The following is a 27,649-nucleotide window of genomic DNA, read 5'->3' on the forward strand; positions in this document are numbered from 1 at the left end:
TTCAGTTTCCATTTCATTTTGCACAGATAGATAGTAATTTAGTGTGGAAAGGGAAGAGCCCATAATATAGGGAATCAGTGAGAGAAGAAATTCATCATCCAGGGAATGTTTGGCTGTATCTTCTCTTTTCACTAAACTTTGTTCCCAGAGGAAATAGAAAAAATACAAAGACTTAATAAGGAATTTTTGAAAATTAATCACTGATTTACCGAAGATAGTCTTTGACACCTGCCTACATTTTGTTCTTAACTAAAACAGCTCTCCTCAGTTTGGATTTCTTTTAGTTCCCGTTTAGGCTTTAACTTTAGATCCATCTTTTAAAAGCCAGTGAGTAAATAAAACAGGATATTGATCATCATACATGCATTCCAATGCATATGCAGACATGATTGGCAGAGGTGTGGGTTGTTTCTGGTTTACGTGACAGTCAGCTCTCTAATGTATGTCCAGTGTGTGATAATGAGGAATTTGCGGTCGTCTGCTGCTCTTGTGCGCTTTATTACTTGTTTTGTCAGGTCAATTGTATTTGTTTGATATCTTCACTCTCTTTCCCTAAAGATGTATTTCCCAATAAGACAATTTTTTAACTTTAGAATTTGATATTCAAACTACCCACCTGTCTCCCCCACACACAAGCTTCAATGGTGAGCAGAGGATGCCCGGTTTAAAAAACAAAGCAAAACAAAAAAACAAAAAAACTGCATCTGCTGAGAAATAGGGCCCTTTCTGGCCCAACCCACCTGCTTTTCCTAACACATGACCATCTCAGTGGAGTCAATGACCGAATCCCACAAGGGGCTCAGCAGATGCAGCTCAATCATTCATTGACCTCAAATGCTATCCCTTGTCTGCTGTTTGGCTGTCGATTCATTGGAAAAAGTTAAAATCAACCAGGGAGATGATAAATTTTCAGGATATGATACAAATATACATAGAAGTTAAGTCTATTTGAGGTAGCATAGGAAGAAATGTTACTGAAATGCAAAAATATTCCTTCCTCATGTCTATGTCTCAGCAATCCAGAGCTCAGTTGTTTGTTTGTTTGGTTTTCTTTTTTCAGTTTGGTTTGGTTTTGGTTCAGTTTGGTTTTAAAGTCCCCCCAATTTCATCCTAATCTATATTCTGGTCATCTCTCATACCCCTCCTCATCATGAGCTTTCTTTCTATTTTATTTATTTTTATTCTTTATTGTCTCCACCATTATCGAGATATAGGTGACATATAACATTGTGTAAGTTTAAGGTACACAGCCTCCTGATTTGATGTACTTACATATTGCAAAATGATTACCACCACAGCATTAGCTAACACCTCCATCACAACATATAATTACCTCTTTTGTGTGGTGAAAACACTTAAGATCTCTCTTAGCAACTTCCAAGTATATAATATAGTATCCTTAACTCTAAGCCCTGTGCTATATATTAGATCAAGGACTTACTCATCTTATAACTGGAAGTTTGTATTTTTTGACCACCCTCAGTAACACAACAGATATTTGTATATTGATTTTGTATCCTGCAAGTTTACTGAATTTGTTGATTAGATCTACATGTTTTATGTTTTTGATGTTACAATTTCCATCTTTTTACTTTGTGAATCCATTAGCAAATTGCTATAGTTATTTTTAATGCTTTTGTCTCTTAACCTTCATACTAGACTTATAAGTGATATATCCACCATCATTACAATATTAGAGTATTCCGAATTTAACTATATATTTACATGTACCACTGATTTTTTTTATACTTCTGTATGTTTTCTTGTTACTAATTAGCGTTCTTTCATTTCAGTTTGAAGAACTTCACTTAAGTTTTTTTTAAGACCAGTCTAGTGGTGATGAGTTTTATCTTGGAAAAACTCTTTATCTCTCCTTCAGTTCTATAGGCCAACTTTGCAGGGTAGAGTATTCTTGGTTGGCAGTTTTTTTGTTTGTTTTGTTTTTTTTGTTTTTCTTGTTTTTTGTTTATTTGTTTGTTTTTCTATCACTCCTTTTGGTCTCCAAAGTTTCTGCTGAAAAATTTGCTGATAATCTTATGGGTGTTTCTTTGTACCTAACAGGTTGTTTTTCTCTTGCTGAGTTTAAGGCTCTCTTTTAGTCTTTATCTTTTGATGGTTTGATGTTAATGTGTCTCAGTACAGGTATCTTTGGCTTCTTGTTTTATAATTCTTAGGTTTGCTGGATTTTGATACCTGTTTCTTTACCCAGATTAGGACAGGTTTCAGACAGAATTTCTTTGAATAAGCTTTCTACCCTTTTATCTTTTTTCCTTTTGTAGACCTTTATGAGTGTATATTGGTCTACTTCTTCTCATTAGTTCCTTCATCTATCTTCACTCTTTTTTATTCTTTTTTTTTTCTTGTTGCTCATCTGATAGATGAATTCCTTTGCCTATCTATGAGTTTGCTGGTCCTTTCTTCTGCTTGATCTAGTCTGCTGTTGAAACCCTCTAAGTCAAACTTTTCAGTTCAATTTTTATATTCTTCTGCTATGTCATTTCTGTTTGGTACTTTCTGTTTTTTACTTTTTTAAAGATTTTACTTATTTATTTGACAGACAGAGATCACAAGTAGGCATAGAGGCAGGCGGGGGAGGGCGGAAGCAGGATCCCTGCTGAACAGAGAGCCCAATGAGGGGCTCAATCCCAGGACCCTGAGATCATGACCTGAGCCAAAGTCAGAGGCTTTAACCCACTGAGCCACCCAGGCACCCCTGTTTGGTATTTTTTAAATATTTGCTCTCACTTTGTTGAAATTCTCACTTTGTTCATATATTGTACCCCTTACCTCCTAAACATCTTTATGATGATTATTTTAAATCTATCTCTCAGGTAAATCACTTAAATCTATTTAATTAAAATTTGTTTTCTGTAGTTTTATCTTATTATTTTGCCTGAAACATATTCTTTTGTTTCTTCTCCTTGAATCTTTGTATTGGTTTCTGTGTATCAGATAAAACTGCCATCTCTCCCAGTCTTCACAGAGTGATCTTATGTTGGAGATGAAGCTCATTGATCAGTCCAGCCTGTGCTCCTGGTTGTCTTCTAAGCTTTTATGATTGTTCAAGCCATGTTCTTTGTTCTTAGTCACTCCCATTTGTTGAGGGTGTGTTAAAACCCATGAATGTTCCTGGAGTAGGGGGCATATTCAGCACCTAGATGCAAGCTGGTTGTAAGTTGGATCTTCAGACAACAGCTGTAAAAGTATGTAGTTAAAACCCTTCTAGATAATAACTGGAAGATAGGCATTTTTGTTTGTACCTTCTGCACTGATTCCAAGTATATAGCCATGGGGGTGCAGGTGCTTCTAAGCTTATTGAAATATTCTTTGTTTTTACAATCCTGTAGGACTACTGAATACAAGCCTCTTTGGCTACCAGAGCCTCATAATCTTTCAGATAACAGCCACAAAAACAGGGGCACTAGCTATGTGTATAAACTCCTTCCACAGAGATGCTGGCAACTTGAAGCAGGCCAGAGGGAGAATCTGAGAGTTGGCTGTTCCCTCCTGATTGAATGGCACTATGCCAGGAGTGGGGTTTATGATGAGTACGTCTCAGCCTTTCCTAACCATTTCACTTTGGGCATTTTCTCATTTGCCTGATGTGAAGGAGTCACCCAGCTACTTCCTGAATTTCTTTTAGAGAGAATTCTTCCATGTACACACGCTCGTTTTCTGTGTCCATGGGAGGAAGGGAGTTCAGGAACCCCCTATGTTATCATCTTTAAAACTGCTCTTGAAGGGTTCTCAATTTTGACACTTCTATTAACATTGACTAATTTAATTTCTAATCAGTGAAACATCCTTGACCTTTCCTATCTCCAGACATCCGTACATAGTCTTTCCTCTGCTTGGAATGACCCTACCTGCATTTCTGTTTAAGTGAATCTATGCACACTTCATGGTTCAGCTCAAAACCAATCCCAATAAAGTGTTTCCTTTTAGCATGCTAATTTTGTTTCCATCTTTGAACTCACATAGTATAGCTGCTTTATTCCGTTTCCCCTCCTTCCTTATTCTTCTGTGTCCCATTTTCTTGTTCATTCTATATTTTTAATTATTTTAGTTATGAAATACCACACAAAGAAATATCAAATACATGGAGAAATGTCAAATCTACACTTTGACAATTAGTTCTAAAATGAATTCATGTGTAATAATTCTCAAAGAATTATAATATTGCCAAGACCCAAGAACCTCCCATGTGTTCTGTCCAGTTGACAGCCCCCTTTCTCTCTAACAGAGCTAGCCCCATTCCCTTTATAGTTTTACTATAATATATGAATCCCTGAGCAATAAAATTTCTTTTTTATCTCTTTTTGAATTTTATATAATTTTTAATTTTGCGCTTTTTCTCTTTCTATAAAAAAGATTAAACTACATAATAAACATCCTAAAACACACTCTAAAGCACAATAGGTATTTTGGGTCTTTTTCTCCCACAATATTATAGTATTTAGCATATAATTGATAGCTATTATATTATTTTTCTTATGTCTTTGTGGCATCTGTAGGTACTCCTGAACTGTTAATTAACTTTTGAATTAATAACCTATCTGGTTTAACATCTTGCTTCCTTGAGGGCAATGGTGCTCTTAAATTGTTTGTAAAATCCCCATATTACCTAGCACAGAATAGGTGCTTATTAATTGTTTCATTTTATTCAGTGCTATTGCTTTGCTATGAAATGATAGAAAACTTAATATTGAATGATCCCATACAAGAAGTCTTGCTGAATTACTCACTATGACAATAGCCTTTTCTATTTTCTTCATAGCCCTTGTTACTAGTTGAAATTATATTGTTTTATTATTTAATTGTTTATTTTCTGTGTTATCTCAAGTAGAATATGAGCTTCTATCCTTAAAGTTTAGGACATTAACTGTCAAAATACAGGTACTTAATGAATATTTGTTCAATTACAAAAACAAATGAATTATTATAGGAATTAAGGAATTAGAGCTTTTTATGACATTTATGTTTTATTAATGTCTGTCATCTTTAGAACTCTATTCATTTCTCAACTCCTATATTTCAGGAAGACATTTATTCTGAACTTGGTTAATTCTTTCCCTTCTTGAGAACATAAACTTTCTCTGAAGGCCAGAGTTTGCTCTGGAGAGGAAATAGGATCAGCTGTTACTTTTGACATGGGTTTAAAATGTTCTTTCTACAAAATGAGGGATGATTACATCTAGGGCATTTTTATTAAACTCAAGCAATAACGTGATTAAGGTACTAATGTTTTCCCACAGTAAAGTAAGGTTTTTATTACTTTGTCGTAATATATGGTATATTCATATTTGAAAGAGTTGGCAAAATAATACTGGGTAGCTAGAAAGTAGGCTCTGATCTCTTCAAGGCTATAAACGATTTGATTTTTGAAAGGTAACATGGTTATTATTTTCAAGGTTTTAGGAATTTTGTTAAATTAAAACTGTGTTTTTTAGGACAAAATGAGAAATACTTCTTGTGTCTAGTTTTTTACCTCTTGTGTTACTTTTATTATCTTCTCAATGTGTCCTAATGCTGTTCTTAGGAATTCCCCGTTTGGCAGGTAGTTATAGTCCTTGAGCATGAATGTCTAAGATGTGATGAAAAGCTGTGTTTTTGGAGACTCCACATAAGGAACAAAATACCCTATGGAAGCATCTTATTTCTTTGTCTCAAAATTCTTTCCAGATATTTTGAAAGCCTGTGCATGAGAAAGGGGTCGTGGTATATATACATGGGGCAGGGGTGGAATTACAACCCATTTTATCTAGCTAGTCTCTTTTCTTTGTGTTGTGTGTTTATGTGAGAGTTTTCTTCCAATTGGTGTACATCTAACGTGCTGTGGAAACAGCATATCATACCAATATGCACATCTTCCATTTCCATTCCTCTCCACTCTGCAACAGAAAAGCTGAAGTCACATTAAGGTCTCATGAGTTTGCATGGTCTTGGGGCTCAGGATGTGATTTTTAACTTGGGGGTAATTATTCAGTTCAAGATTTCTCATAGTTGGTTATAAACAACCAAGGGATATAGAAATATTTAATATTTGCATTAGCACTCTACAGTTTATATAAATCTTTGCAAAATATCTTCTCTTCAGAAGAACTCTTAACCTTGTTGATGTCCAGGGTGACAGACCTTCCTTCACAGAATTGTAAGAATGCACTGCTTCCCAAGCAGGTATGGACTAGATACTAAAGTTCTGAGAAGTGAAGATTTCCTTCTTACAAAAAGCCTGGATATACCTCATCTCTGTTATTAAGTACTTTCTTCTGTACAAGACATCTTTCTGAAGGATGACTCTAAAACAGTGTAGGTTATAGAACTATGGAGTACTTTTAACCCAATGAAAATATACCATGGTACAAGGGTTCCTTTCAATTCCTTGACTACAGCTATTTCAGTATTTTTTTAAATGTTTTTGGAATTGATGGGGATAAAAGTTAAGTCTGTAGTGTTGTCCCTGTGATCCGTTTGAGAAAAACAAAAAAAGTGTTGCCGCCAAGACAAATGTGCTTCCCTTTTGCTATGATTTCTCTTGAGGCAGCAATGGCCGAAGGATCACAGCAGCCACAGCCACCACACCCACCCCTCCATACACACATGGAATTCTTTTCCAGTGTGCGTAGCTCAGTTACACATCCTGACCAGTCTTACCAACTTCTCTATCAAAGAGTATGACTTTGAAGGTGGGAGAAGTGCTGAGTGATGCAAAGTGTTCTTCTTCATTGCATGGTTCCCTCTGGAATGAGCAGTGTTTGTTTCTGAGCTAAAACGAACTGTCATTAATTGTCATTAAACGCATTAATTGCATTCAACCCCACCCCATTAATTGCATAGCTACCCCACTGCGGTGGGTATTCCATTTTGCCTGGCTCTCATGTGTATGTTTTGTTCTAGGCCTTAGGAAGCTCATCTCATCCACAGTATTTCAGCAAAACCATATTTCTCTCACAATTGTTCCTATTTATAGTGTTTGTGTTGTATCCTCGCGATGTGTTGAGCCAACCTTTAATGTGGGAGGATGAGCAAAGGGAGTAAGATGGATGAGGGAGTATGCAATTCTTTGTGTTTGTATATGTCTATTCTTACACATACATTCTTTATAAATGGAGAACAAATTAAACATTTGCAAAGCAAGTGAAATTGACCATGTGTGGATCGTGAAGCTTTTCCTGGGGGATGACAAGAGTTTACAAAGACTGTGGAATAAGAAAAAACCTCCATGTACTTAAGAACTTGAATTTAAAATTTTTAAAGTAGAAGGACACTTGGATGGCTCCATCAGTTAAGCCTTAGCTCAGGTCATAATCTCCAGGTCCTAGGATTGAGTCTGCATCAGGCTCCCTGCTCGGTGAGGAGTCAGTCTGCTTCTCCGTTCTCTCTCTCCCTCTGCTCTCTGTCTCACTCCCTCTCTATCTCAAATAAATAAATAAAATATTTTTAAAAAATAAGTAAAGATAAAATTTCTAAAGTGAAAATTGACAAATCCACAATCATTGTGGGCTTATTATCTCTCTCCCAAAATATGATCAAGCAGATAGAAATGTATAAGATATGAATGACTTAATAATTGTTATTTAACATATGGAAAGAATGGCATATATATCAAATTATTATACCTGTATATAATTTATAATTGATGTTTAAATATAAAATGTTACTTATCAAAAAGCGAAATAATTGGCCATATATTTTTCTCTACATGACTCTCACTAAAGTTAGTTTTAATTTTTCTTTTGTTTTTCTTTTTACATGTAGCCAAAAGTCATAGTCTCTTCAGAAAAAAAAAAATTAAAAACTTGGTTCATTAGCGTTTTGTAAGCAACTTAATCTATTCTGAGTAGAAATAATATGTTCAATCTCTTTTTTTTTTTTTAAGCACTGTTTAAATAGAACTCAGTAGACATGTGGATGCATCAAGCATTATGTATACACTAAAGAATTGGTCTTCAAAGTTAGCCTACATTAGAATCACCTGGAGGGTTTCCTCAAACAAGACTGTTAGCCCCAACCCCAGAGTTTCTGATATAATAGGACAGAGGAGGAGTCAGGAATTCGCTTGTCTAACAAGTTACCATGGGATGCTGATGCAGTGGTTGGGGACCACACTTTAGAGACCACTGAACTAGAGCACAACAAAACAGCTGTTTATGAAACATAATGCAGTGACTCAAAGCTTCTTAGCCATTATATGTGTATATATTTAAATTAAATCTTTCAGATTATCAACATTTGAATAATCTTTCCCAGAAATGGAAGTCCATTTAAAATGTAAAGATGGCATATATCAATTGGCTAAGTAAGAGCATTAGCAACATTATAGGTTATTCCTCCCAGTTTTACTTTTTTAAAAGATTTTATTTATTTATTTATTTGAGAGAGAGTGAGTATAAGCAGGGGGAGGGTCAGAGGAATAAGCAGACTCCCTGCTAAATAAGAAGCCCAATGTGGGGCTCAATCCCAGGACCCTGGGATCATGACCTGACCAAAGCACAAACACTTAACTGACTGAGCTATCCAGGTGCCCCTAAATAATTTATTTTTAAGTAATCTGTACACCCAATGTAGGGGCTCAAACTTACAACCCAAACATTTGAGTTTGCTTTAGCTCAGATCAAGAGTCACATGTTCTACCCCAGAGATCAAGAGTCATGTGCTCTACTGACTGAACCAGCCAGACACCTCATGATTTTACTTTTTCCTTTTTCACCTTTATTTTTATTATGTTCAGTTAGCCAGCATATAGTACATCATAAGTTTTTGATACAGTGTTCAGTGATTCATTAGTTGCATGTAACAACCAGTGCTCATCACCACATGTGCCCTCCTTAATACCCATCCCTCCCCCCTCCTTTCTACAACCCTCAGTCTGTTTCCAGGACTCTAGAGTGTCTCATATGTTTGTCTCCCTCTCTGATTTCTTCCCATTCAGTTTTCCCTCCCTTCCCCTATGGTCCTTCACACTATTCCTTATGTACTGCTTACAAATGAAACCATATAATTGTTTTTCTCTGCTTGACCTATTTCACTTAGCATAATCCCCTCCAGTTCCATCCACATCGATGAAAATGGTGGATATTCATCCTTTCCTATAGCTGACTTTTTTACCTTTTATTTCTATTTTCTAACCCTTGAGCCTCAGGGTTTGGAACACCTTAAGTGGTTGGATAAGGCATCTCTAGGAAACTAGCTAGGCTCTGATAAAATCTTCATTGGTGTTTCTAAAGCATGTGAGTATATAGCTGTCAAGTAATAAGACTTTCCCATAATACCTTTGACATAACAACAGTCCTAAGTGTAGCACAAAGCTATGCTTTAAACTGGAACAACAACCTCAAATCTGACAGGGAGGATAATTTTGTAATTGAAGAGAACAATGAGAACATTGCAGTGTAGAGGGGTGGTTGGTTCAATAGCTACCAAAATTGAGACTTTATATTTCAGAGTATGCTAAACTTTCCCTGTGACCTAAAATCCATTGTGCTTATACCACAGTATGTTCTACCTCCTGATTCCTCTGTAAAGGATTCAAAAATCTCCCAAGCAAATTTAGTTCTTTTCCTATATTTTTCTCATACATACTTTCACAAATAATATAGAACAACATTGTACAGTGCCCATTGGCATGTCCGTTTCCCATTCAATTGGAAGGACCTTGAGGGCACAGACACATTATTTTTGTCTTTAATTACCATACACCCAACATTGTGCCCAAGATAAATACTTGTGAAAGGAAAGCCCTTCAAAAGCAAAGATGGCACCTTGGTCATCATTGAATTGAGCACATCATTCTAGCACCTGAGTGCACAATGCATCTGTATTTGTGAAATTTACTGAAAGGGCACACCAGGAGACTAGCCCCAACACCTCCCAATATTAGATTTGTGGGGGAAAAAAATAAATAAATCCCTAAAGTAGATTCCTGGTTAAACCCACTCTGAACAGACCAATAAAACCCACTACTCTTGATCCAATACAGAAGAGATCGGAGCTGGGACTACAAGGAGCTGTCCTTGCAGTGCCACCGCTGTCCCATTGCCAACATCTCTGCGCACCATCTCTGCCCCCAGTCAGAGCATTTTGTGTTGTTGTTCCTTGTTACCCGTTAGCCCCACAACCCATGTTGGTGCCATGGGATGCAAATTGCCAGCCCCAACACAAACCCTGTCTCTGAAGAGGCACTTGGTTGGCAGAGTGAAAACACAGAGTAACGAGAGATGCCATCTGCATTTCCTACTACATAGCTCAATTAGTTGATTGATTTGTAACACTTTAAAAAACATTTTCTAGGCAAAGCAAATTAGGAGAGTGTTTTATAATGTATTCAGTTTAATTAAAACTGCACTAAGTGGAGTACTTTGCTTCTTGGTTTCAGAAAAAAATATTGTAAGGAAATCACATACCATATTGATTTTCACTGCCCCCCACCAAACAGGAGTAAAATAACATTGCTAAAGGTTGCATCATCTAGAGCTGCACAAGTGTGCCTCTTTAAGAGGTTTTCCATATTTAGAAAGTAGAAGATTGAGTGGCAAGGGAAGACATTAGTGTACATCCTTGCAAACTGGGGGTAGGTGGAAGGGGAAGCTAGTAGTATGCTCCAAATTTGAATAACCAACAACGCCTGCTCCTTGTGCACAAAAATGCTTTTATTGTCAGAGGGGAAAGGAAAATCTGCCACATTCCAGATCAATTCAAAGACTTAATTGAACAAATTGGAAAAGTTGAACATAGATGCCCATCTTTACTAATAAGGTGAAGCAGAAACAACGTCCCAATATGAGACTTTCCCAAGTTTGGATAAATTAGATGTTACTCCAACTCCCCTACTCACATCTCAGATTGTCCCTACCAGACGGCTTTCTCTGCCTTCCTGTTGCCTGTCACATCACCAAATGTAAGAGGGCTTCCAAATTGTGAGTCATCTGATTAAACCCTCAAATTATTGGAGACATTTGCATGGGTAATTATGATTTATTTAAAAGCACTTTGTTTGCATTGCTCTTGTCTCAGTTTCTTTAAAGCCAATTACTGAGAAATTGATTGGATTGTTTTGATTTTTGAGATCATTTGGAACTTCAGAACACATCCCTTTGCATAATTTTTTGAAAGTAAAACCAAAACAAAACAATGAAAGGAACAGCCTATGGAATTTCTGTATTTCACATCTTCAGAACTTCTGCAGTGTGATAGTAAGTGGTGAAAGTAGTAGGAATAGTCATAGTTATTCTTCAGTACCACGAAGACCAAATTAGACAAGTTGAACCAACTGTTTCAGTTCCATCTCATTTGATTGAATCAGTAATATTTAAATAGGGCAGAGTTTCTTCTGGTTCTGTTGGACTTCTGTTGGACTTCAGCATCCTCTAGGTGTTCTGAGGATACCCAGAGGATGCTGGCAATGATGCTGTCCCATATCATAGAATATTCTTTTTCTTATCACTATTGTTTTATGATACTTCATTACCGAAATTACCTTGGAAAGATCAAAAACTGACCAGTGATATGAAATCTATCATCCACTCTAGGTAATACCCCTTTAATGAGGCCTGACTTCTCATCTGACTTCTCATCTGACTTCTCATCTCTTCTCATCTCTCCAACCTACACATACAAAGTACTGCCTTAGGCTTGTCCATTTACTTTTTATAAGCAATGGCATAAATTAAGCAGAAGGAATGATTACTACCCATTTCTTAGGATAGCCTGTTGCTTAGAAAATATTGTGAACAAATACGTGCTGGGTATTAATTTCTTAAGATTAATAATATTCTAGCTCGCCTCCAAGTGTATGCCATGGGGAAGTACCCCCAAAAGGCATTTCAGACTAACACGTCCATGTGGTTCTATTTTTAAGACTCTAGTCTTCCTACCTTTCCAAAAACAAAGATGCTAAAAGATACCTCTGTGGGAACCCACTGATTCCATCAAGTGTGGTTTCATCAAATACATAATGACTCTAAGCCAAAAAAAAAAAGAAAGACAATCTAGTATTTCTGATTTTAAATATTACTAATGGGACTGGAAGTAAAAATAATTGCTATTTAATTACAGAAATGTGTACTCCGACGCACAAATGCCTTGATAGAGGATAATGACATTGGACACTGAAAATGTTCTGTGGCTGCTGGGAACATTTGACAATAATTTACATGTTTAATTGAGTTGCTGTGAAGGGCTCATTGCGCAATTACATGTTCACTTAGGTGCTCAAATAGATACTGAAAATACCTATGTTTCACTTGTACCTATTGCCCAAATGGCTACTGCAAAAAATGTTGCCATTTACTTATGTGGGGGACTATACATATGATTGCACTTTACTGTGTGTTTAAAATGCCTTCTGCCCTTAGGTTTGATGGCTCAGTCTTGCTCTGAGCAACGCTGCAATGCAGACTATTTATGGAACAATATTGCCCTCTGGCAGTGAGGCAGCCATTGGTTTTAATAACTGTTTTATGTCATTTTGACAGCTTTTAAACTAGTCACACCCAGCAGTTTAGGCCAGAAGGGAAACATCAACGAATGCCGGCAGGAGTTTTGTATTACAAAACCTATATGTGCATTTATATTAGGAAAACGCTACAATTCTTGCCTTAAAGAAAAGCTTCATCCCCAAGAGGCCTCCTGAGTTTTTGCCAAGTAAAGCTTAGAGAAGTGCAAATAATCGTGATGATATTGTGCTCAAAATACAAGCAGAGACCAGATCCGCTCTCCCTTTCTGAGACTCGTGAGCTGACACAAGACAAAGTCTGGAAGCCCATGGCAGAGCTTCCTCCCATTGTGCATTTTGGAAATGTTCATGGGATCAACAAAGAACCGCCGGGTCCTATCTGATCTTTTGAAATGAATCACCTTGAGGAGTGTCCAGGCTTTCCACGAATGACCCAGGGCTGCTCACCGGAGCTAAAGAAGCCAAAGACTGGGAAGCAGCTGCCAGTTCCAGGAGGGTATCTCTGCTGCTTCCCAGCTACTTACTCAAAGCAAATGCCTCAAAAGAGCCAGGTGGGCTTTCCCATCTGAGCTGGAATTTTGGGGAGGGAGGGCTCTGCTATATTTAAACATGCAGCTTCCAAACAGCTGAGAAAGGCATAGATCTGCAAGCACCCTCCTCTTCCAGCCCAGTGGTCATGGCTGAAAGCATTTTTATGATCGCAGGAGGCAGCTCCAGATCTCATCTCCGTTGTTGGATCTGGAAAAGCAAGGCCTTGGAAGGAGACCCCAAGCATCTGTCATCGCTCCCATGAACTCGCTTCCAGCTACAGAATAGGTCGTCCCTCTCTGGGGGCAGAGTTCAGGATGATGGGCCGGGAGGACTCCTCAGGAGAGGGAAGAGTAGATAAAAGTAGCATTTTATGCTTCCGCTTCAGGCACACACACAGGATTTCCTTCCACCCAAAATGCCAGGAAATATGCTGCACACTGATTTTTAGCTATTACTTCCTGTAGGGAAGACACCAAGATTAAGAAGGGACCGTTCTTGCAATTATAATTCAATAATGCCAAATTTAAAGATTTGGAAATTAAAATAAGATATGAAAAAAACCTCAAGAAGGATCATTACAGAGAATAGAAAGAGAAAATAAAGATGCTAGATTCAAAAAACTGAGTTTAAATGAAGCCTAAAAAGGAATTTAAGACTCTTCCTGCATATACTGAAAAAATCGAGTCAATTACATTAATTGAGTTATTATGTATAATCGTTTAGATTAAATGTTGATTTTTTTTCCTGAATTGTCCTTTTTTAAAAAATTAATTAAATTGTTATTCAAATTACAACATGGGTAGAAAAGGAGTAGATTTAGCTTATAGTAGAAAATTAAAACAATTACCTTAGTTGTTCAAGAAATAAACAAAAATAGCTTTAATTATGCCCAACTAAGAAAGAAGGTTTATTTGCATCTATTTTAGCTGACTCAAGAATATGCATAACATGTATACCCACATCTTAGCGGTAAAATGCCAAAAGAACATCAGGAACTGAGCATGAAACAAAGCAAAGGAGGAGAGAGGGTTGGGTGTAATATGGTGACATGGTATGTCTAAGCCTATCCAGCAGATAAGAAGCTAGAGCATCACCGCCAGAGCAGGTACCATTCCCAGCCAACCACTCAAGCTCTGATCCTTCCAAGCATCTCATTTTCCAAATTAGCTTCCAAATGATTTCAAAAGAAACTGACGCTAAAAGGAAGACTACTCCTTTTCTTTAGTGAGTGACTTCAGGAAGCTCTTAAATTTTTCTTCTCTGTATTCACTATTAAGAGCTCTCCTCAAAATTCTCTACTTCAGCACTACGTTTCACTTCACAGAGGTTCTCCTTGGAAGAGCTGTGTGGGCCAGGAATGATGCAGGCTGTAGGGTCTATAATTCTCACTTTGTTCTGTTGGATTTCCTTTTATGGACAGAAGTGACATGATTCACATCTGGGAGCCTCTTCTGGGGAATATACAGTATGCCAAATGTGATAAAATAAAAAAGCCCCAGCTATTTCTAGGATTGAATAATAACAATGACAATAATGGTATTATAGCAATAACAAGAATAGTGATAATTTGTTATTACTTCTTAGAAGATTCTGAAGGACTAACTACTGTTCATAGATTATGTCTTTTAGTAATCACAGAATTTCTTTGAGGTAAAGATTGTTGTTTCCTGTTTACTCAGGTGGAAATAAGGACAAGGGAGGTTATTTCAGTTGCTTAAGGGGTAGGGCTAGTAGGGATGAGAACTCAGGTCTGTCTGTCCCAAATCTATTTTTTATGACCTCAAACTACTTTTGTTTTTCTTGATTAAAAAAAAATAGTCTGTGGTAGATGGCATTATCAACCATAAGTCTTAAACCTCCCCGAACCCACTCTCTTTGGGACTTTGGAGATCCTCCCACTAAAGGAGCAGAGTTTATTTCCTGACTCTACCCACTTTGATCTTGGGTTTGGCCAGTGGACTTGACAGTGGTGTCATTGCACTAATAGCTCTTAGCCCAGGCTTTCATTTGGCTGTGGTTCTTCTGGCTGTCCTCTAGCTGCTTCCCATGGCTATGAGAAGCTAGCCTTGGCTAGCTTCCGGGTCCCTGGATGGGTACAAGGGACAGACAGGACAGAGCTGCTCTGGTTGACCAGCTAATCAACCTCAGATGATGCAGTGTATATACATGAACACTAATAAATACTCATTGCTATCCAAGCTTTGGGGTTTTTTAAATAATTGTAATGGCAACAGATACCCTCTATATGGTCTATTTTGAAGAGTATGTACTAAGTGAATGGGTTCACGTGCATGTCCACATACACCTGTACACATACCTGTGTATGAGCCTTACTGTCTTCAATTCAGATAACCATTTGATGCAAATAAATTTGTCATTATCAAAGGAAAGGAAGTTTCAGGGTTATTTTCCTTTAGAAAACCATAACCCTTTCATTTCCTTTTTGGTTCCCCCATTAAAAGCCAAGATGTTTCAAGATAGTTTAGCTGCTTAACTCTGGCTTTGGGCTTTGGTGAGTTTTTGATAACTGACACTTAACAGGGACCCTCTCCGCACCACTGACATTTCTCAGTAAGAGGGAGGCATCTTGACCCCTGCAGGGCAGTGACAGTTCAGTGTTCTCTGTCGAACCCCATCCTGGTTGTTCTCAGCTGTACGACTAACCCGGGGTGCTTTTGACTTTGAACCAGATCAGCAGTGACGAGTGAATGTGAATTGCGAAATAGCTTTGCAACATCAAAGTCTGCCATCAAGTGGTATCATGTCATTTTATGATATAAGACACTAGACAAAGGCAAAATGCCGAAAGAAAGAAAAATGTGCACACAGATACATTCACACACGCACACACATGCACACAGACACACATTTAACAAGGCATTTGAAGCTGTTCTCAGATTGTGATTAGGTCAGAGTTCCTGCTTTGTACCTTTGGCTTTTGGTATATTGACCTATCTGGATTCACAATGAGTATTTGATACAGTCAAAGCTACATTCTTGGAGTATAACTAGGTCTATAAGATGAACTGGATAACTGGCTTAATTTTGACAGATCCAAATAATCTTGCAAAAAAATTTTTTTCTTGTTGTTTTTTTTTGTTTTTTGTTTGTTTGTTTGTTTGTTTGGCTCAATGTTCTAGTTAACATGGCTTATGTTATCCCCATTGAGAAAAATGAACCTGGTCAGTTGTTACAAACAAATACAAGTTGATATATTCAACTGCTATAGTAGTTTTATTGCCAATTGATTCATCTGAAGTAATGTTTCCTTTTATAATTCATGAATAAAAATGTACATGTTATGATAGTTGGTACTCTGTGAAATATGCCCTAATTTGCTAATATCTAACTGGGAAATAAATATATTTGTATTTTATTTGGTCTAGATTTTTAGCAAGATTTTCATAATTTTAATAACATATTAATGAGTTTCATTTGTAAATGGGAAGACTCCAGGGTTTAGAACAAGATGTGTGCTTCTGTCTTGGTGGTTTGAGGGCAATGCACAGGAGATGTTCCCTCTGGAAGAGAGGCTAGAAGTAGGGGGTCAGTTAAAGAAAAGGGCTACTTCCATTTGCACAGAAGAGAAGTGCATGATTAAGAGAAGGCTGACCATACCATGTACCTTATTTGCCATTTTCCCCTGTCAAACTTGCAACCCAATTAGAGTATGCAACCCAATAGAGAGTCTAGTATTTCTGTTCCATTTTGAGTTTTTCTATGCTCTCTATCTCTGTTCTCTATTGATCTGGTCAAGATGAACACACGGAATCATTAACAAATCCTGATTTGGTTTACTGTTACTTGAATATTTGTTCTGTGTTCACCTTTCCAAACCACATTGAAATCCATAGTTCTCTACGCTACTGACAGGTTTCCCCAATTTCTCTCTTTTCCCCAGTATATGCTTCTAAAACAGCCTCCAGAGTGATTTTTAAAATACACATTTTATCAATTTCTTACTCAGAACCCTTCAACGGTTTCCTCGCACCCTCTGAATAAAATCCAAATGTCACATCTCAGCCTACAATGACCTTTAAGATTTAGTCCCTGCTAATCTCACCAAATTTTTTTTTAAGATTTATTTATTTATTTAAGAAAGCGATCAAGCATGGGAGCTGGGGGACGGGTAGAGAGAGAAGGAAAGAGAGAATCCCAAGCAGACTCCCCACTGAGCACCGAGCCTGATGTGGAGCTCAATCTCATGACCCCGAGACCAAGACCTGAACCAAAATCAAGAGTCAGATGCTCAACCAATTAAGCCAACCAGATGCCCCTCTCCACAATATTTTTTTTCTTTCTGATCTCTGCCTTGTGTCCATGCTGACCTTCCTGCAATTCCCTAAACATCCCATGTTTGTTCCCCATACTGAGCCTTTCACTTGCTGTTCCCTTTGCCTGGAATAACCAGTTCTTCCCCACCCCAGATCTTCACTGGCTTGCATTCTTACTTCTTTCAGATTTCTTCTCAAATGTCACTCCTCAAAGAGATGCTCTCTGGCTACTTGATCTAACATAGCCCTCCACTCTTTTTATGTTCTTTCTTTTAACTTCTATTGCAATCCAACTGGCCACCCACTGACAGGGTGTGCTTCTCTCTAGAAGGGTGATTCTGGATGCAACTGCTAGCTTTTAATACTTACTATCTTTTTAAACACAGAGAAAAGGGCTCCTTCTGCTAGTTCAAAAGCTGAGCTCAGGGCTTCATTCTTTGCTGTTCAAATTATTATCCTACAGCCACTCCTCTGGCTTCTCTTGTCTATAACAACTCAACTATGGACCAATGTGACTTCCACATTATACTGATGACTCCCCTATTTGCCAGTGATGTGTGCCCTAATTTGCATTATGGAAACCCTCATTATGGCAGAGTGCATTGTATAAATGTGTAAATGCATGGAAAATGGGTCAAACAAACTGGAAGGATGTATGCAAATTGATCATGGTAGGAAGGGAGATTTTTATTTTTCCATTCATTCTGCCTTCTATTATTCTTCACATACTATTTGCAGAAATATGTGTTTCTTGTGTTGAAAAGAGTAAACCAAAATTTAGTGAGACCCAAAAATGAAATAAAATGAATATGTTTAAAAAACAAGGAAGAAATATGACAAATAAGTGTATCACAGATTTATGCATATGTATCTACCTTCATACATAGATTGGAAGGTGGACATGTAGGTAGGTAGGTAGAGCTCCTTGTGGCACAACTTCATCAAATATTCCTTTCGTGTTGCAGTGACAATCTATACAATACAGATATCTACTTTTTCTACTTTCAAGAAATTAGGTATAATACAAATGTAGATACTTGTGTTTTTTACTTATGTTTCATGAAACCAATAAAATATTCAGGAGCGAGAGAGAGATAGGAGAGACAGGCAGAAAGAAAGAGACACTAAAGGAGGAGAGAGTAGGAAAAGAAAATAAACATCACTTTCCTTTCTCTCTTTGAAAACAATCCTGGGAATCTTGGTGTATTTCTTTTGTGTGTTTCATTTGCCAGTTGTCTTCCTCCCAGTAAATCATGTTTTTCAGTGTGGGTCTCATCATTGATTTCACAGATTTAGAGAGATTGCCTAATTTTTTGTACTGCCTGAAAATCCCCAAACTGCTTTCTCACATTTCTCTCTAGAGCCTTCTAAAATCTCTATGTTCTCTTTAGCAATTTCTTATGACACTTCTGACCTGGAGATCTATTTCTGAGAACCAAAGCTCTGGCCATCACAAGTCACATTGGTCATGTCATTTCTTCTTACAGTTTCCACTTCACTGTTTAAGGCTTAGCATTTTTTCTTCAGAATAGGAACACATTGATGATCTTTTATTACTTAGGTAACTGACTGTGATGATAGACAATTACAATAATACCTTCTTACTTGAGACACTGCAATAATTACATTTTGCTACATGACAACCCCCCCCCCCCCCATAATATAATGAGGGAAGAAAACAGATGTTTACATTTCTTGATTCTTTGGGTCCAGAGGTCTCTCTACATGATGCCTCCATCTCCAGCTGGCTAGCCTAGGCTTGTTCACATTGTAGCAAAAAGGAGTCAGGCAGGAAGAGAGGACAGGCCCCAGTACACAGCCTCTGATTTCAAGTTTCTGATTCTGTTAGATTTGCTACCATCCCACAGACCAAACCAAATTACATGTCCAAGCCTAGATTCGGTGATGGAGCTCATCCACATATTCATAGGAGGAACTGCAAAGAATATATATATATTTTTTAAATCTAACACAGCCACCAAAAATGAGAGAGTGACTTGTTCTCTTTTACATTGTAAAGGTTACAAATTGACACAAAATGCATACTTTCTCTAGACAATGGATAGTTACATATTATGTGCTCCCTTCCTCCTTTTGTCAAGACTTGTACAGATCAGTTCTGGGAAGAATAGCAGAGCCCTGTGGTGTACTATATTTTAAGGATATTGGTGACAATTTATTTACCCAGAATCCTGTCTCAGATTGGATAGTCTGGGTGCTGCACGATCTAGAAGATGCTGTTCACACCATATTCGTAGTAATTTTGTATTTTTATTGCAATAAGTTCTTAGCAAATAATAGTTAAGTTTCAAAAAAGATTTTTTTTTCTAATTTCTAGAAAAGTGATTTTTTCCTTGTGGCTTACATTGACAAGCCCATCTTTTTCCAAATTAAGAGAGACTTATTACAATGAATGGCAAGGAAGTCCCCGACCTGCATAGGTTATCTTTAGCTGCTCATGTCTTCTACCTTGAAGTGCTTGTCTTCTTCTGATTTCTAAAAGACAAGCCACCCTAGTCTTAATTGTTATAGATAGTGTTTGTTAATATTCATAATTACAGAACAAAAATTTCACAATTTTAAAGTATGCTTGATTTTCTAAATCTGGAGTTGTTTTTCTCTGGACTCCATTTTGTTTGCAGTTTATCACTAAATGATTTTTTTCTGTATATGTATTTATGTATATAAATATATACATATATGTAGTGAATCTATATACTTTAAAAATATTAAAATATATTTAATATTTAAAATTATTAAAATATTAAAATAATAAAGTATTTTTAAAATATTAAAAATAATAAAGTATTGTCATGCCTGTGTAGCTTAGTCAGTTAAGCTTCAGATTCTTGGTTTCGGGTGCCTGGATGGCTCAGTTGGTTAAGCAACTGCCTTCGGCTCAGGTCATGATCCCAGAGTCCTGGGATTGAGTCCCGAACTGGACTCTCATCTCCACAGGGAGTCTGCTTCTCCCTCTGAACTTCTTCCCTCTCATGCTCTCTCTCACTGTTTCTCTCTCAAATAAATAAATTAAATCTTTTTAAAAAAGAAAGATTCTTGGTTTCTGCTCAAGTTATAATCTCAGGGTGGTGAGATCGAGCCCCATGTCAGGCTCCTCATGTAGCTGGGAGTCTCCTTGAAATTCTCTCCCTCTCCCTCTGCCCCTCCCCTGCTCATGCACACTCTTTCTCTCTCTCTAAAATAAATATAATCTTTTAAAAAAATAATACTATTTTTAAAATTCTTAAATACATGTTTCTCTCCATATATTATATGCAAATCTATTTTATACATTCTACATTTTATATTTATATACATTATGTATGTTTACATATAAATAAAAATAGATCCTTTTTTCTGCCTCTCAGTGGATTTCTCCTAATCTTTTGATTTTATTATTTTGGACACTTATAACCCTCTATGTTCCTAGAGGTTGTAGTTTAGTGGAACTAGAAACCTTATGTGTGGGTTTGGAGATCTGGGATGTTCAGTGTGTTCCTATTTCCTGGAAGTATAATGATGTATATTGTAGCTTATTTGAAAAATTTGCATATTTTAATATAGTCTAAGTTGCATATTTTAATATAGTTTGCTCTATGCTAATACAGAAACACTTTCTTACTGGGATTTTTTAATGCTGCATTTATATCACTTATTCCAAAACATTTATTTGTACTGAGAATCCTTTCAGAAGACTTTATAATCCTTAATTTTTATCCAGTTGACAAATTTTATTCAAGCATCTTTGGAAATTTTGATGTAAACTCACAGTGCAATTGTTGGATTAGGATGAGGTGGAAATAACTTTACAATTTATTTCTATGTTAACCAAGATTTCCTATCCTTTGGAATAGGTTACATAGTTAAATATTAACTTAAAATTAGCTATAGTATTAGGACTCATTGCAAAAAGAAAACAAAGCAATATAAAAGCTAACACTGAATCTCTATGTTGGCTTCCTTTGAAAGAGTCTAGAGCATTCTCAAATTTCTATTTAAGAGGGAATGTACATAAAACAAGGCAAGTCAGAAAAGGTTTAAGCTCAGGGCCTGGGTGACTCAGTGGGTTAAAAGCCTTTGCCTTCAGCTCAGGTCATGATCTCAGGGTCTTGGGATCAAGTCCTGCATTGGGTCTCTGAGCCTGCTTCCCTCTCTCTCTCTCTGCCTGCCTCTCTGCCTACTTGCGATCTCTGTCAAATAAACAAATAAAATCTTAAAAAAAAAAAGAAAGAAAGAAAGAAATGAAAAGGTTTAAGCTTATTAATCCCCTCCTGAGAGGGTGTTCGTTGTAAATTAAAAATACATTTATTTTTTAATGATAACTGGCTCAAATTTCTTAAAACATGGAAGTTCCCAGGTAAACACACATGCACACACACATACGTGCAAAGCTATGTTTTATTTTTGCACTTGAGAATGACAATGGTAGGTTTATCTTACCCACAAGTAAAATAATGCCAAATAATGCTATATAAGAAACTATCCTAAAACTCACTGGCTTATAGCAATGAGCATTTATTTATTTATTGAATTCAGGTTGGCTAGAGCATCTCTGCCTCAGGCTTGATCTTGACCTTGGCTTCAGTCTTTGGGCTCAGTTCCACTCCATGTGTCTTATTCTAAGGCTCAAGACAAAGGACAGCAACTTCTTGGAACAACCCTTCTCATGGCGAGTAAACACAGAGCCAAGCCAAACAGCCAAGCATATTTAAGGCTTCTGCTCATGTCACATATGTTGACAGTTTTTGACCCAAGCAAATCTTGTGCTCAAATTCCAAATCAATGAGGTGTGAAAATGTATTCTATCCACAGGGGCACAGAAAGAGCCATAAATATTTACAGAACAATAATCCAGTATTTCACATTTACCTAAAAAATCTTATAAACGGAAATGCCTATAGAGACTGACAGGAACTATTTGAGTAAGACAGTCTAGATGGGGAACAAAGCAAACAGCAGAGGAAGACCCCATCCAAGAACATGTCAGAAACAAGAGCTTCAAGGATTACTGCTTTGTAGGAATTCCCAGGGAATTTCTGCCAAGTACTTGGTTTTTTAGAAAGAGGGCATAGAAATTCATTACCTTATGTTAAAATGTTTTGTTTTTAAATGTTGGAAAGCAATTTACTTTTGAAAAATTATGTTTGAGCTAAACAAAACTTGCCTTCAGACCAGATATAATTTGGAGTCTGCCGTTTGCAACCTTTGACCAGAAGTCTCTTTAAATTACCAATACACAATCCTACAATTACACATTTCAGAAAGTTTTAAAATCTCTCCTTTGTGTTCAACAACAGCAAGACCATCATTTCACTTTACCACAGGCAGGGTTAACATTGGTCAGATTCTTTGGCCTATTCCTCTGTAGATGTTTTCTAAAAATAAAATTAGAAAGTGCATATATAATGATACAATGTTTTATTACTAGAGAGCTACATAGTTTATGCAGTGCTTTCAAATACTCAAATTGATTTAACCCTCACAGCAAGTGGTGGGGTTATCATTTTGTGATGAAAAAATCAGCTCCAAAAGATTGTCATTTTTTTTCCCAAGGTCATAAGGTTAAGGTCATAGCAGAGGTAAGATTCTAGGTCATTTAGCTCTCTCTTTTTCAGGTTAGATAATCAAACAGAATCAATAGAGCACCAAAGCTATTCTGACTACTGTCCTGATTTTATTCTAATATTCAATGTATAGTAGAGTGGTGTGTTTTAATATCTTCTATTTTAAGCATATAAATCTTCCTTTGATGGAGAGCTAGTGAAGGCCCTACAAGATAATCATGATGTTGCCATTATCCTGATTTGTACTCTCAGTTACATCTTCTCTTGTGTCTTTAAACCTCATTCCTATCAGATGATTAAATAATGATTATCTTGTCTTCAAATAATTGGTTTTGTTTTGTGGTTCCACTTGACCCCCCAGTGACATGATGCAGTTTAAGAATGTCACAGATGTCAAGTTGTAAAGCAGAAAATGCCATTTTTTTAATCAGAGAAATATGGTGATTCTGTGTCTAGAACATATTCCTAAAAATGCGCAGACAGAGAGATTCTCCCACAAATCAGCTCTGTGATTCTCAGCTTTCACACCTCATTTTCTCTTGAGATTGTCTAAGAAAAAGTAAGATGATACAAAAGTGGTGAGAATTCTGTGGAAAGATGAAGTTTTAATCCAGGTTCAACTTACTAATTAATTAACCAATCAGATCAATCTTGAAGCATTATAAAGTTGAAACAGTATACAAGTGTGTTTTCCTTTTCTGAAGGTTGCTGATAAAAGCCATCCTTTTAGGGGGTGCTGACTATATCCCCTCAATGATGAATAATACAAAATACTGAATAGATGTCATGAACAGTATTGCACTTGAGAGAGGTCACCATGAGTCCCAAAGCAAAGTTTATAAAATACAAAAGAAGAAGATAAAGGAGAGACACAGTTCCCATTTAAATTCCTTTGCCAGTATTTTGTGGCTCTTTTGTTTTTAATATCTCCCTTGGAGCAATGAGTCAAATGCCTTCCATCAAAGGAAAGCAATAGTGATATATATTTTGCACATAGTAAAATCTGTATGATTTCATGGCTGCTAAAAAGAAAAATATTTCCTCTCTTTCCCTCTCCCTGTGTGTCTTTAGTGTAATGAAGTTACTTCCCTTGGAGGTCAAAGGATTCTGCCATTTCTCTTTCCATGTTTTAAGACATTTGCAACCTCCTGCTTTGAAACTTATTTTGTGTTTGGGGGAGTTTTAATAGATAGTATTAACTGGTGCCTAAAGGGGGAAAAAGTTATCTCTATGTAAAAGAAGTGAAGTTATAGGAAAGCAGCTAAGCAATTCAAGAGAGTTATGTTGATTGCTCTTTCGAGATTGTTGGTCCCTGGTGGTCAGAGCCTTAGGCCTCTGGGGTTCACTTTCTCTCAGTGTCTCCATTTCGTTCCTTTTCCTGTGTATGCTGTGCCTTTTAGAGTTTTCCAGTTCCCTTCTCCTTTGAGATCTCAAAGGCTGTCCCCTGGAGGATCCACTTCTGAGCATTTCTGTCTACTTCTGAACACTTCCTGGAGATTCTGGAGCGTCAGAATTCCCAGGAGGGCTAGTGGGGGTCTGCATCCTTCCCTTCATGCTGAGTGGTGAAGAGGAAAGGCTTCCGGTTCAGAGCGGATCTTCCTGGCTGGAGAGCCAGGGGAAGATGATGGGGCTGTGGCTAGAAGGGAGGATAGCATACTGTATGGCCTCGATCCAGCATGTTCATAGCCATCTCCTTGGGAAGAATATCAAAGAGAATAAAGTTTCAGGGGGAAAAAATGAAAAGAAGAAAGGTGTTTTGTATAGGAATAGTGATCTGCCGCCCATCTGATTTCTTTTTTTTTTTTAAATACCTTATTTTTTCCCCACCTGTCTTCTGCAGGAAAACAAAACTAAACTAAACTAAAATTGCACAAATGACTGTCTAAGAACAATATGACTATACAAATGTGACTGATTTGAACTGATTTTGAATTTGGCCCTGTTCATATATATATTTGAATTGATTTGTGCTCCAGTGTAAAATCATACAGGATAGTCAAATACTTTGGGAACTATGTGGCTGGATTGCAGAATGTTTGGCAAATGAAGGGGGGAAGCCCCATAGAATGACCCCTAGATTTCTTAAAGAGATCAGACTTTCTAGTAAGGGGAGATTATCCCTGAACAGACTGCCATATTTCTTGAACTTGAGAAAGATTCATTGGTACTCCAAACTAAAAATAAAATTAGCCTCTCAATTGATGATTAAGATGACCCAGACATAAACAAATGAATTGTAACAAAAGTAGGAAAATGTGGATAGTTTCAGCCTGACTCACAGCCAAGTGGAAAGGCACGCACTTCTAAGTCTACAATTCCAGGCCTGGTATCTCAGACTTGAAGCCCTAGGTCCCTACAGACGTGTCTCACTTGGCCGGCGTAAGTTTGCCTCCATTTCCATAGAATTTGAAAAACCAGATGAAGTTATTCACAGTGTTTAACAATGTGATGTTTCACATAGAAATCCAGATTTCTGGCTTCTTTTGGACGACCTAGATACCCATGCCCAAGAACAGAATAGCAGCTACTCCTTTTGGTAGCGGCTTATGCTCGTCAGGTCTATATGGTCACATCCAATCCTCCTACTTCATCCCCCTGAGCACTCCCTCCACATATACATATACCCTCAAGTGTCTGACTCTTGGTACCTCTAACTTACCCCCCTGATTGCTAGACCATCATTGCTGGGTCGCCGCCATTCTTATTGTTTACCAGGCACCCTCAACACTGTCCTTAGATGTTCTCTGTAGTAATGGGCTATGTTTACCTGTGAGCCTTCTCTCACTCCAAGGACCAGTGGTCTACCTTAGTGACTCCGCTGTGAAATAATGGCTACTCCCTACATCAGCTCTCTACCCTAATGGGTGCTGGCCCTTTCTCGTTGTGGATCCCAGCCTGTCATCTTGACCTTGCTCCAGGCCACTCACATGTCAAATAAGTAGTTATTTAAATCAAATCATATAATGAAAAATTAAGCTGCTACACAGCGATGATACACATTGATGCTACTAATGCTACTAATACATACAGCTATAAGAGCTGTTCTCTTTCTAAACTAAATGATGAGAACACCTCTTTTTAAAAGTTAACACTTGCAGACCTGCCCAACAGCAGCATATTCACTCCAAAAATAAATTTCTATTTCACAGGAGGTAGGGAAAAAAGGAAAACCAAATTTCATGTCTTGATTACTCAACAAGAGAGTGTATTGATGACTCGAGTTGTCCTGAGCTAGGTAGTGATTATGTTTAAGTGCCATAGAAGATTTTCTTGGAAGAGATTGCAATCACTATAAGTACTTAGCATTGCATTGCTTACATGAAAGGAATGCAACTGAGATGAAAAGAAACCTCCTTAGTATAGATTAGTTTGTCTATTGTCCATTAACTATGAATGAAAGTTGAAATTCAGCTCATTGGGATGCAGTGCTGGATTCTATAAAAACAATAGTCCTTGTTTGAAGAATTGCAGGAAGATCTCCTGTGCTTTTTTTGCTGGGGTGGTTACTTGTTGGGGTTACAGGAATTTAAGAACACGATTTCTTCTCGCTAGCGGCATAAATATGTTGTGATATACACATACGTATGTGTATACACATATGTGACTATACAGGTGGTAGGTGTGGGTGTGTGGGTGTTTCTGAGACCCTCCTACTTCAAGCAGCATTTCCTCTTTTATTTAGTTTTATATAATGGGATTCCATGTGAGATAACACTTCAGGAGAAAATAAGCAAAATTTAGGAAAATGCTAATCTAGTTTGGCTTGCCTATTTTCTACATGGGGCAATAATACTAAGAGACATTATGGGACTTCTGCAAAGTCACCGACTGATAGATGGTACAGCCAGGTTTAGACCATAAGGCTCAAAACTCCTAGTTGGATCTTCTTTGCACTCTATTGGCTAGTATTTATTGAGTGTTTGCTTTGTGCAGAAACTGCCACACCCGAATTATCTCAGTTAACAATCAGACTAATGCCATGAAGTCAGTATTATTCATGTTGGAGATGAAGATAAAGTCCTCAGGGAGAGTAAATAATTTGGTCAAGGTCACAGAGCTAGGAAGTGCAGTCAGAATTCAAGTCTAGCTAAATCTTTTTTTTTTTTTTTAAGATTTACTTAATAATTTTAGAGAGAGAGAGAGATCATAGGTGGGAGGGGAAAGGGAGAGAGAAACTGAAGCAGTTTAAATAAATAAAATCTTTAAAAATAAAAAAAGGATAACAAAATCAGCTCTGGAGATACAGATGAGACTTACAGAGGTGATATGAAATCTTCCAGGTAAACACCATATCATTTAGTGCACAAAGATAATGATTTACTAAATGATACCTCTCCACCTTCTATGCTGTTATAGGTAGATGAGTTCCTATGGCCCAGCTGAAGGGAACTGTGGAAGGAAAATTCATAACCCTTATCAATATGATCATTTGAATTATAAAGATGAAAATATGTTGTAATTTCTAGCTCATAAAAATAGTGAGTGATTTTTAGATATTTTTAAAAGATAGTTTAAGGTTCAGGTGTTGTGCTCCTCTATATTCAAGATGAACTGAAAAATTAAAGTGCTCTTGGAAGTATTGTTTAGTTTGAAAAGCATTTTTCCCAAAGTACTTAAGTGTTCAAAAAAATATATCTGATCTAATTTCCACTCTCTCCACATGATTCCATGAATATTTTCAGAACAACAGAGATTACAACATAGTATCTTCTTCAGGAAAAATAAGCTTATTTTTTTTTCCATAATGGTTCCCAAGCTTAGATAATTCAACAGTAAACCCCATAGAACACCCCAGACATCACCAGCTTCATAATTACAGCTAAATC

At 37.1% G+C, this 27,649-nt stretch overlaps 1 protein-coding gene across 1 annotated transcript in view; it reads left to right on the forward strand.

Annotated features, from left to right (window-relative positions):
- The window catches only part of MACROD2 (mono-ADP ribosylhydrolase 2), a 1,971,474-nt gene that overhangs the window by 1,698,992 nt on the left and 244,833 nt on the right, over positions 1 to 27,649 (forward strand). The gene's annotated exons all lie outside the window — the stretch shown is intronic.

Source organism: Mustela erminea, chromosome 7, assembly GCF_009829155.1.
Source record: "Mustela erminea isolate mMusErm1 chromosome 7, mMusErm1.Pri, whole genome shotgun sequence".
In the NCBI taxonomy this organism is placed as follows: Eukaryota; Metazoa; Chordata; class Mammalia; order Carnivora; family Mustelidae; genus Mustela; species Mustela erminea.